The 11083-nt window shown below is 35.0% G+C and overlaps 1 pseudogene across 1 annotated transcript; it reads right to left on the bottom strand.

The window, feature by feature from the left end:
• Positions 1-9148: 9148 nt before the first annotated feature.
• LOC308503055 (large ribosomal subunit protein eL27-like) lies at positions 9149-9548 on the bottom strand (annotated as a pseudogene). Its single transcript has one exon. The product of its transcript is annotated as a large ribosomal subunit protein eL27-like (transcript).
• Positions 9549-11083: the final 1535 nt, after the last annotated feature.

Raw genomic sequence — 11083 nt, 5'->3', positions numbered from 1 at the left:
TTCATGTAAAGTTCCTAAAATACTCTCTAACCATGTAAGTTAGTGCTCAATAAACATTGTTCATTGTTATTTTTTATTACGAACTTTGCCTCTTCTGTACCTTCCACAGTATCTAGTACAATGCTGACATTAGATAAATGTCCTTGGATGAATAATTATTGAAAAATAAGCTGCATTAGATGGCTAATCTAGCAGAGAAAAACCAGAAAAGGGGTTTGAAAGGGTATGGTCTGAGCTGAGCATTCATTTGACAGAAACCAGGAAATAACTTGGGAGGTGAAGATAGCCACCAATTAGTCCATTGTATATAAATTAAACTAAATTAAACAAGGAACAAGGAAGTCATAATCATTAGGTAATTTTTTTTTTTGAAAAAGTTAAATTAATGTGTGCTGTTAATGGAAACGAAATTCCAGCAATAGAGAAAGGACGTAATATCACCTCTATCCTCACCCCTCAGTATCCCCATTGCTTAGAGGTACCTACTATAAAAAGGTTCTTGTCTGGTCTTCCCTAAATGCGTCTAATACTAACTCCTTCTAGGAGTGTCCCCAAAATTTATTAGTGTACAATATTTTATTGCAAGTTAATATGAGGACATAATTTTGTAGGCATAGAGGCAAAAGAGCAGAGATGTGTCCGTACTTTCTAGGTGCATCAGAGATTAATTTTCATGAAGATATTAAGTCTCAAATGAATCATTAACCAAAGACCATTATAGAGTATGCCCTTTTGTAAATCCATTTAAATGATTGCATTATTCAAACAGGAAGTTGTCGACGAAATAGCTTTTAAAAATAGTTGTTAAGCAAATAAATATGTGCATTTATAATCATCCATCAGTCAGTCATTCTACCAAATTTAAAGCGCATTGTTTGGTAATCAGAAAAGCTGATGAACAAAATGAAAACAAATGACAGAAAAAGTCCATGAATAAGCAGTTATTGGAGAACATAAAATGAAAAGGTGGATTAGGAAGTAGAGCATAGAAGCCATGCCTGTATGTACAGGGGTAATTTCTGCAGTGTCATTGTACAGCACTTATCCTCGGAGCTAAAACAACCTACTAATGTTCCCCGACCCCCTTATCCACTGGTCATCTATACCCGATGTAAAATAAAATGGACTTCTATAGCTTTCATTTTCTACCACACATCTTCACCTCTTCTTGACCTGTTTTGCTCTCTGGACTGCTGATTTGCCTCTTCTGCTTCTGTGATGATGAAAATGATGACTCTGGTGGTGATAATGGTGATGATGACAGTGGTTTAACTATATGACTGTGAATGGCGGTCCAGAAATTCACATCGGCGAGAAATGTCCCTTTATTTTATTCTACTTCTAAAGTGAATTACTGAATTTGTATTTCAAGTTTCAGTTCTTCCGGGGCAACTTGAAATCTCCCCAAACTCTTTCCCCAGGGCTGTCTCTGTGTAGTCACACAGGGATAAGGTAATGGGGTGTAGGCAGCAAGGTGTTTGGGATTCACCATTTTTTCAACCCACCTTTTATTCCTCTCTGTAGATCACAGGATCCTTCTGACACTCCTGAGCCATCTGGGAACAAAATAACTTGCTGGGGCTATGTCTGACCCCTTACTATTTCCAAGACACTATTGGGCACACAGGAAACTTTCTACTCATTGGTGTACCTGGGAACTCTGTGAGCTGTGTTAGGCGCCTCAGTTTAGGCACAGCCTGTGCTACGCTTAAGAGCCAGCAACAGCCTTTGAATATCTGACTTCTCCTTATACCACATCTCTCTAAAGCCCTCTTTTGCTTCCAGCTGGAGAGTTTTAAGAGTTCCTCCTTTAAGGGCTCATGTGATTAGATTGGATGCCCCTACATAATCCAAGATAATCACTCCATTTTTAAGGTACATAACCTTAATCATATCTGCGAAATCTCTTTTACCTTTAACAAACATATTCACAAATTCTAGAGATTAGGGTATGGACGTCTTTAGTGGGTAAGGTGGATTATTCAGCCTCCAAAATACAGGGGGTGCCAAAAAAAATGTATGTACATTTTAAGAAAGGAAAAAAAAAAACTATTAAAATTGTAATAGTCAATATATACCGATAACAAAAGATGAATACAAGTCACGTTTGACTTCTGTAATTACAAGAGGTGCTCAAAGTGGTTACCATCAGTATCCCAGCACTTCTGATTATGGCGAACTACTGCTTGAGCAACAGTGACCAGAGTGTGTACTTGTATACTTTTTTTTTGGAGCCCCCAGTGTATCTCAAATATGTTCATTTATCTTTATCTCCATTGCTCCAAATCAGTCTATTATTTGGATGGTTACCATGGACTTCTAATTCATTTCCCTGCTTTAGTTCTTGCCCTCGTCCAATCCCTTCCAACACAGCAGAATGATCATCTAAAATTTATTACTCACGTCACGTCACCCTAGAGTTTTCATTATTTTAACATCTAAGTTCCTCTTTCTGACCACAGTCACTTCTGGGCTCTGATGTCCTTTGTCGTCTCTAGCTTCTTTTTGCATCACCCTATCTACCCCATTCTCACCAGGCTACAATCACAGTGACTTTTTTGTAGTCCCTTAGATATACCAGTGTTTCCTCACCCCTGTTTTGGCCCATCCAGAATCCTCTGCCTGAGATGTTTCCTCCACTATCCTACCCACTCTCTACAACCTGTCTTAACTGTCCCTCTTTTTCTTCTTTTTTTTTTTTTCAGTTCTGATCTTAAATTGCTGTTTGTGGACCACTCATTGGAAAATTGGTTTGCACCTGTCTGGAATTTCTAGAGTTCTCTCTCACTTGGACTGTGTCCAGAGGCAGCATCAAATTCCCCCTTATTGAGGGCCCCACTTTTACTCTAGCTTTTCCAATGTTTCCTCTCCCTTCTTGTATCAATATGCTATGTAGTTTCCACAGTGTGATGCAGAGCTCTGAGACTTCTTGTGTTTTTTGTGTTCCACATTTAAACAGGACTCAGACTTCAGAACTCAAAGTACTTTTCTCTAAGTTTATTAGAACTTCCCTGATGCAATGGATGAAATGGTCCACATGAGTAAGTAATGAATAAGTTACAGGGCGACAAGTTTAACTGAAAAATAAATCAGTTGATATTTTAACATAGTCTGACATAATTATAAAAATAAAAACAAGAAAAATAACTACAATTTGCTGAGTACTTGTTATATCCCTGTGATAGCAGTACCATTAAATGGTAGTTTTTTTAATCTTCAAAATAGCCCTGTGACATAAGTAATATTTACATTGTTTTACTGGTGAGTAATCTGAGGTTTCATAAGATAATATGCTCTTTTCAAGGGCTTCTAATTAGAAAGGATCATTGGGCTTCTTTCTGGCAAAGATGTTGATTTTCTGCCTGCTTTGGTTAATTGTCTTTCTTGCTCTTTACTGGGTCTGGACCCCTCTTACCCATTAATGACTTTTGGTATTTGAGGGAACACCATGAATGCCCTCGCTTTTCCCACATGTAATTGTATGGAGGGCGTACATATGTTTGGTGAAACTGCAATTCCCCGTGAAATGCATTAGAACAGGCAGAGAGTTTAATCACCATAGAAAATTCAGGGAACTTAGAAGACCTGAGTACAAGGAGCATAGAAAGACATGATAAAGAAGTGATAATTAAGCAGTCAATTCTCCAAAGGGAAGTTGTGTCCAAATCTAGACATCTGTGGACATCTTGGAAGAAGTGTTATTTGCAACAGCCAGAAAGCTAAGATAAGGGAGACAAGCTAGGGCAATGACTTTAAGTGTAGTGCTCTTCAGAGTGATTACTCAGAGTGACCCACTTAGCATCACCCAGTCCTGAAAAAGACTTGCTTTTGTATGTCCAAGGAGTGTCTAGTCTTGAAACTAGCCAAGCTGAATTCTCTGAGAACATTCTGGGGTTCAGACCTTGTGTGATCTCCAACTAGAGCTATTGATTCTCAGCAAAGAGTCACAAGGTGGAGAACACCTCTCCCCACCTTTACTTTCCTGTCATAATCACGTTTTATGCCAGCAAGGAGGGAAGAAAATCCACTGTCTGTATCACAGACAAGTGATAGTCATGAATCTTCAACATTTTTAATTGCCAAACATAGCTAAGTGAGGATTTAAAAATGGATATCTCACTTAAAATATCCAGCTAGAACTATATCAAATATCTAATAAATGTAACAAACTTATTAATGATGAATAAATGAGGCATTCTGAATATCGAGTTTAAGCAACAGGGGAAAATGTTTGAAATCCTAAGTATGCCTTACAACAGTTTTTAGAATTCTTTGGGGACTTGGCATCAAATCAATCAATATTTCTGTTTCCTTAACATTGAAGTCAGTGGTTTTAAAATTTTTAATGTTTTATTTTGGAATAATTTTCGATTTATAGAAATGTTGTAAAGATAGCACAGGGAGTTCCCACTTATGCTTCACCCACTTCCCCATAAGTTAATTGTATATTATCATGGTTCCTTTGTCAAAACTAAGAAACCAACATTGGTAACTTACTATTATCTAAACTCCAGGCTGCATTTGATTTTCACCAGTTTTTCTACTAATATCCTTTTTCTATCCCAATATTCAATCAAGGATACCACATTGCATTTAGAAGCCACTACGTTTTAATCTTGTCATTTTTCACTCTGGAAAGTTAACTACAGCAAACTAACTATAGCGGGCAACCTGTTTCTCCATTTTGTCTGGTGCAATTTACAGCAGTTTCTACATGTTGCCAGAATTTCTGTTTGAAAAGAGATATATTCAATCTGCTGGTGGGTTTTGTCTGAAGTTCTCCAAATAACTTCAAGACTGCAAGTGAACTGATTATTTCGATAGTGGGAAGACAGACTAAGTGTCAGGAAACTTTGTGAGACAGTTTAGTATACAGTACAAATATAGACACAAGAATTTTTGTTTCCCAGTTTAGACTGTGGCTTCTCACTCATTGACATTCTTCCTAAATCAACTGCCAATGGCTATCTGCACTGCCATTGGTGCAGATTAATATATTTTCAGTCTAGGATCAGTAAGAAAAAAAAGTATGACTACATTTTTTGTTATCATTAGTATGGTTAATTGTTATGATATTTCCTTTATGGGTAAATAACATTTTTAAAAATCTGATCAATCGAATCATTCTCAATTACCTATTTTCCATAGAGTATTCCTTACAGTCTTTCCACTCAAGACTCCTGATGAGAGAGAATATCTAATTCAGACCCTTGAGATTTGGGAACTTTTCATAAGAGCCTGCCAAAAGAAAAAAAGAAAATCTTCAAAGTCTTCAGCTTTAACTTAAAAATTGATATGAGTTTTGCATTCTACTCCACGATATATTTACATTTGTTTTCATATAACATTAATGTTTTAAATTATTTACTAGGCGGTCAAAACTGAGTCTTATTTATCCTGTTTTCATAAACTTTCTTTCCCACTAATGGTCGTGGTATGGATGTCCCTGTTTAGGAAACAGAGCTCATTAATGGAAGTCCATGCTCTTCAAGGTGTTCTTTTCTTGGTCTTGTTTTTTTATTTGTTTTATTGTGGCCTCAATTAACCTCTTTAACCAAATCTCATTCTATAAATATCATGATTTCCACACAGGGAAAAACAAAATGTCTCAAGGTTAAGCCTTAAGTCTTCATACTTCTGGACTAATAACTATATGTATGTTTCCTTCTATCTTCAATATCCTGCTTGCTTTTTCACTTAACCAACTCTTGCATGTGGTAAAGAGGCGAATGACAAAGGTCTTGGTCAGGGAGACTGGGCATCTGGGTATGTTCTACCAACATATAGAGAACTCTTTACCATGTAGTCATTATATTTAAAATTGCAGAACTGCCATACATCAGCCAAATGATCTTGAGCCAAAACTTCACTAAGCTTTAATTTCCAACTAGTAAAATTGAGATTGATAGTAGTCTCTCTCTTTCAGATTTTTAAATGAGAATTAAATGATATGATGCATGCAAAGCAGTTAGCTAACTGTCTGACCCATAGCAAGAGCTCAATTATTTTATTATTTCTTATACTTTAAGATCCAGTTCAAATGTCACTTTTTTGTGGAGTGTTCTTTTCTTTTCCATGAAGAATTAGTGATCTTTTTCTTTGGGTTTCCTTGCATTATTTTAAGTGTATATTAAAAGGATTATCATGGAAAAATCATATGCTTTTAGGCAATAAGGTCATAAAACAGCAAATTTAGTGTGTGTATGTGAGATAACCATGATAAAAGTGAAATATTTTTTTTGGAGGGGAACCGCTGTATTTTTCAAAATTTCTACCACGAACATGCATTAATTTTATAATATGAAATAAAACAATATTATACTGTTCTAACTATGTTAAATTTATTTTACCAAAGTAACATATGCATAGTCCCCTTTCCTACCACTCCCTACCTACTGAGTCCTGTCCCCCAAAGGATATCATTTTCAAATCTTTTCATTGTTTCTTCCATTATATATCATCATATTTCTAAATAGCATGCATATGTTAATTCACAAATTTACCATTTTAAACATCTATTGGCTTTCTACCATGGAAGATAAAAGTTTCTCTCTTACATCATTACCCAATTTCCCAGTATTTTTCTCCATCTTCCCAATATAGTCCTAGCACAGGATATGTCATTAAATCATTATACTGCGTTGTTATTATGACTATGTAAATATAATCCATAGCTGAATTATGTGATTTATTATGTTGATTTTGTATATTTTGATTCCCTGGAATTAATAACTGTTTCATGATTTGTTTGTTTAAAGTTTATGCACCTATTATTGCATTTTCCCAAACTCTCCCGTGAAAGAGTTAATTACCTCTGAATGGCATATACATCCAATAGTCTCTCTTTTTCTTGGAGAAATCTTTCCCTGACACTTTTTCCTCCAGGCTTATTCACGACTGTTTCTTTTCTAGGCCTCTGTTATGTATTGAGTTGAGTCTCTCTAAAATTCGTATGTTTAAGTCCTAATCCCCAGGACCTCAGAATGTGACACTATTTGGAGATAGAGCCTTTAAACATATGATTAAGTTAAAAGAGGTTCATAGAGTGTGTCCTAATACTATCATTATAGTGTATTTCACCTTTATTTTTTGAGTCCACAACATTTTGTGTGTTATTTTCAATGTTTTTTTAGATTTAGCTACATATTTACTACTTTCTTTGCTTTTAATTGTTTCTTGCAGTTATATGTGGGAGGAATTTCCTTCTGCCTTAAACATACCCTTAAGAATGTTTTTTGTGCAGGGCTACTGCTAATGAACTCTTAGCTTTTATTTGTCTGAAAATGTCTTTGTTCCACTCTTGTTTTTCAGAGATACTGCTAATGGGTTTAGAATTCTAGGCTGCAGTAATTGTCTCTCGATATGTTGACTATATCATTCTGATTTGTATTGTTACTCCTGAGAAATCAGTTTCCTTTGCATAACTGTTTTGAAAATGTTCTATTATTTCTGCTTGCTTGCTTTTAAAATGTGCTCGTTTTCTTTATTGTCCTGTGGTTTCATTATAATGTATCTAAGTTATTTTTATTTTTTATGCTTGTAGTTTGTTGGGATTCTTAAAAATGTGGTTTGATTTCTTGTTTGTACTGGAAAATTCTCAGCCAAAATTCATTCCAATATTGCTTCTGTCCCTCTCTTTTCTCTTGGAACTCTGAGATGTATGCTAGATTTTCTTCAATATCTGTGCCTCTTTGCTTCTCTTTTATGTGTTCCATATCATCTCTCTGTATGGTTCAAGATGATTTCTTCAAATCCATCTTATACTTTATTAATTCCCTTTTCTTCTCTCTCTAATGTGCTGTTAAACTCAGCTGTTCTATTTGCAATATTTTCAGTCTGGTCATTGATTATAGTTCCTTTTTTTCTATACATATTTTCAAGCTTGTGTTTTATTTCTTTACGCATATTAGTTATTGTAATCTTTATCTGATTATTTGATTTGATGATTTTGCGATGCTGTGTCCACTCTCTGTTGTTTAATACTGGTTTTTATTCATGGTACCTTATTTCCTTGTGAATTTAGTTTGTTGGTTTTTTTTTTTTTTTTTTTTTTTTTTTTATGATCTTGTTTTCTTTGGAGTTTTATTCATGGGAATTGCCTGCAGTCTGGCATAAAGGTGAATACTACAGAGGCAATTTGCCTTTGACTTTACCAAGTGCTGTAAACACAGGGCCACTCTAATTTAAATATGTGATGGAGTTTATTTTCAATCATGGTGAGATTATAGATTGAAAGCTTAGAAGGGCTGTGGAAGGGCTGTAATATTTATCAATTCTCACTGGCCATTTTTCATTTAGGACTCATTATCAAGGTTCAAGACAATTAATCGTTGAATCCACTGAAAAAGATTTTATTGGTTTTGTTTTGGATTCTAAATCATTGTTACACTAAAAGGGTTTTTACACTCTCCAAGTCCTTGCTTTAGCAGAAAAATCTTTTTGACTCCCTGCTTTTAGCAGACCCTGGGCTGTATTTTCTGTCTTTCCTTCCATGAGTCCATGAAAACTTAAATTCAGGTTCATGTGGTTTGGCAATTGTCTTTAGAGTGAAGACCAGCTGCAGAGCTCTACTTAGTTTTTTTGAATTAACATTCTTTATCTGTGCCTGACTTGAGAATTTCTTACTTTCGTGAGAGCTTATCAATGCTTCAACTATATTTATTTGTTTGTTTGTTTTAAATTTTTATTAAATTTATTTAAAAAAAAACAGTTTACACACTTCTTCCACCTCTACCCCCATTTCTTACAATCATCAATCTGTTCTCTATATTCATGAGCTTGGAGTTTTTGTTAGATTCTATATCTAACAGAGATCATACAATATTTGTCTTCCTTTGTCTGAATTATTTCATTTAGCATAATTCTTTCGAGGTCCATCCATGCTGTCACAAATGGCAAGATTTCATTCTTTTTATGGCTAACTAATATTCCATTGTATATCTGTACTACAATTTATTTTCTCCCAAAGGCAGTTTAGATTTTATTTTACATGTTTGTATTTTTCCCACAGCCCCTCATCCACCACTGTCACTCATCTTCTGACTGTTTTCCTTTCCCAGATTAATAATACATGCAACAGGCAGACACAGGGATTTTTTTTTTTTTTTTTTTTTTTTTTTTTACTTTTAATAACTGAAGCAAAAAAGATCTAAAACTGCAGCTTCTGGAAGAACCATTTGTTCTCGCCAGTCTTATACCCCGCTTCAAATTTGACCTTGGCCTCCCTTGCATTTCAGAGCAGGGTCTCTGAAGACATCTTTGTTGATGACAGTTTTGTCCAAGATGATATCCATAAAGTACCTTGTGGGCATGAGGTGATTGTAGTTATAAATGTTCACAAAAGATTTGATCTATGATCTCTTAGCAATTTTCTTCTGCCCATGCCACCCGTCACATTACAGGGCAGCAGTCAGGTCCAGCCAACAGAGCATGGCTGTAGGGGCGGGTGAGGTGCCATCATAAATGTTCTTCACAATGACTGCTTTGCGGCTGGAGTAGTGTCTGGCCAAGGCCAGCACCGCCTTCCTGGGTTGCATAAACTTGCCCATTTTGACAGCAGCCACACGGGCCTACGGCAGAAAGGCTATACTAAAATTTCTTTATCCATTCCTCCATCCATGTAGACTTAAGTTGTTTCTATATCTTGGCTATTATAGATAATGCTGCAATGAACATGAGGGTGTATATATATTTTCAAATTAGTGATTTTGTTTTCTTGGATAAATACCCAGAAGTAGAATTGATGGATCATATGGGAGTTCTATTTTTAATTTTTTGAGGTATCTCCAAACTGTTTTCCATAGTGGTTGCACCAATTTACATTCCTATCAACAGTGCACGAGGGTTCCCTTTTCTCCACGTTTTCACCAATACTTGTTATTTCTTGTCTTTTTGATAAAAGCTGTTTTAACAGGAGTGATATCTCATTATGGTTTTGATATACATTTTCCTGATGATTAATGATACTGAGTATCTTTCCATATACCTGGTGGCCATCAGTATGTCATAGGAAAAAAGTCTATTCAGGTCTTCTGCCCCTTTATTAATTAGATTTCTTTTATATTGAGTTGTATGTGTTCTTTGCATATTTTGTATTTTAGCTCCTTATCAGATATATAATTTGCAATTATTTTCTCTCATTCACGAGGTTGCCTTTTCATTTTTGTTGGTTTTCTTTGCTCAGCAAAAACATTTTTTCTTGATGTAGTCCCATTTGTTTGCTTTTGCTTTTGTTCCTTTTGCTTTTGGTGTCATATTCAAAAGAAGTCATCACCAAGACTTATGTCAAAGAGCTTACTGACTATGCTTCTAGGAGTTTTATGGTTTCAGGTCTTACATTCAAGTCTTTAATCCATTTTGAGTTAATCTTTGTGTATGGTGTAAAACAGTGGTCCAATTCATTCTTTTACATGTGGCTGTCCAATTTTTCCAACACCATTTATTAAGGAGAATGTCCTTTCCCCATTGTATATTCTTGACTTCTCTGTAGTAATTGCCCATATATGCCTGGGTTTATTTCTAGGCTCTCTATTCTGTTCCATTTACCTATGTGTCTGTTTCTATGCGAATACCATACTGTTTTAATTACTATAGCTTTGCAATATAGCTTGAAATTAGGGAATGTAATGCCTCCCACTTTGTTCTTCCTCAAGATTGCTTTGGCTACTTGAGGTTTTTTTTTTGTTTTTTTGGTTCCATACAAATTTTATTATTGATTGTTGTATTTCTGTGAAAAATACCATTAGAATTTTGATAGGGGTTGCATTGACTCTTCAGATTGCTGTGTGCTTTGGGTGACATGGATATTTTAACAATAATAATTCTTCCAATCCATGAATGTGGAATATCTTTCTATTTATTTGTGTCTTCAATTTCTTTCATCAATGTCTTATAGTTTTCAAGTACTTGTCTTTTACCTCCTTAGTTAAATTGATTCCTAGATATTTTACTCTTTTTGATTTATTCTATTTTGGTAAATGGGATTGTTTTTTTAATTTCCCTTTCTGATAGTTTATTATTCGTGTAAAGAAATACTATGGTATTTTGCATATTGATTTTGCAAAATTTTCTGAATTTGTGTATT

This window comes from Rhinolophus hipposideros, assembly GCF_964194185.1.
Source record: "Rhinolophus hipposideros genome assembly, chromosome: 10".
Taxonomy (NCBI): domain Eukaryota; kingdom Metazoa; phylum Chordata; class Mammalia; order Chiroptera; family Rhinolophidae; genus Rhinolophus; species Rhinolophus hipposideros.
This window is presented reverse-complemented; position numbering and strand designations above follow the sequence as displayed.